Here is a 254-nt window from a genome sequence, read left to right as displayed (position 1 = left end):
GTAGTCACCTGGTAGTCACCTGGTAGTCACCTGTAGTCACCTGGTAGTCACCTGGTAGTCACCTGTAGTCACCTGTAGTCACCTGGTAGTCACCTGGTAGTCACCTGGTAGTCCCCTGTAGTCACCTGGTATTCACCTGCTAGTCACCTGTAGTCACCTGGTAGTCACCTGGTAGTCACCTGGTAGTCACCTGGTAGTCACCTGGTAGTCACCTGGTAGTCACCTGGTAGTCACCTGTAGTCACCTGATAGTCA

At 52.8% G+C, this 254-nt stretch overlaps 1 protein-coding gene across 1 annotated transcript in view; it reads right to left on the bottom strand.

The window, feature by feature from the left end:
• The window catches only part of LOC104943864 (uncharacterized), a gene marked incomplete at its 3' end in the record, with an annotated part of 5543 nt that overhangs the window by 2414 nt on the left and 2875 nt on the right, over positions 1 to 254 (bottom strand). The gene's annotated exons all lie outside the window — the stretch shown is intronic.

The sequence above is a fragment of the Notothenia coriiceps genome, unplaced genomic scaffold, assembly GCF_000735185.1.
Source record: "Notothenia coriiceps isolate Sejong01 unplaced genomic scaffold, NC01 NC01_scaffold00006966, whole genome shotgun sequence".
Taxonomy (NCBI): domain Eukaryota; kingdom Metazoa; phylum Chordata; class Actinopteri; order Perciformes; family Nototheniidae; genus Notothenia; species Notothenia coriiceps.
The sequence above is the reverse complement of the archived record's forward strand: the minus strand, read 5'-3'. Positions and strand labels throughout refer to the sequence as shown.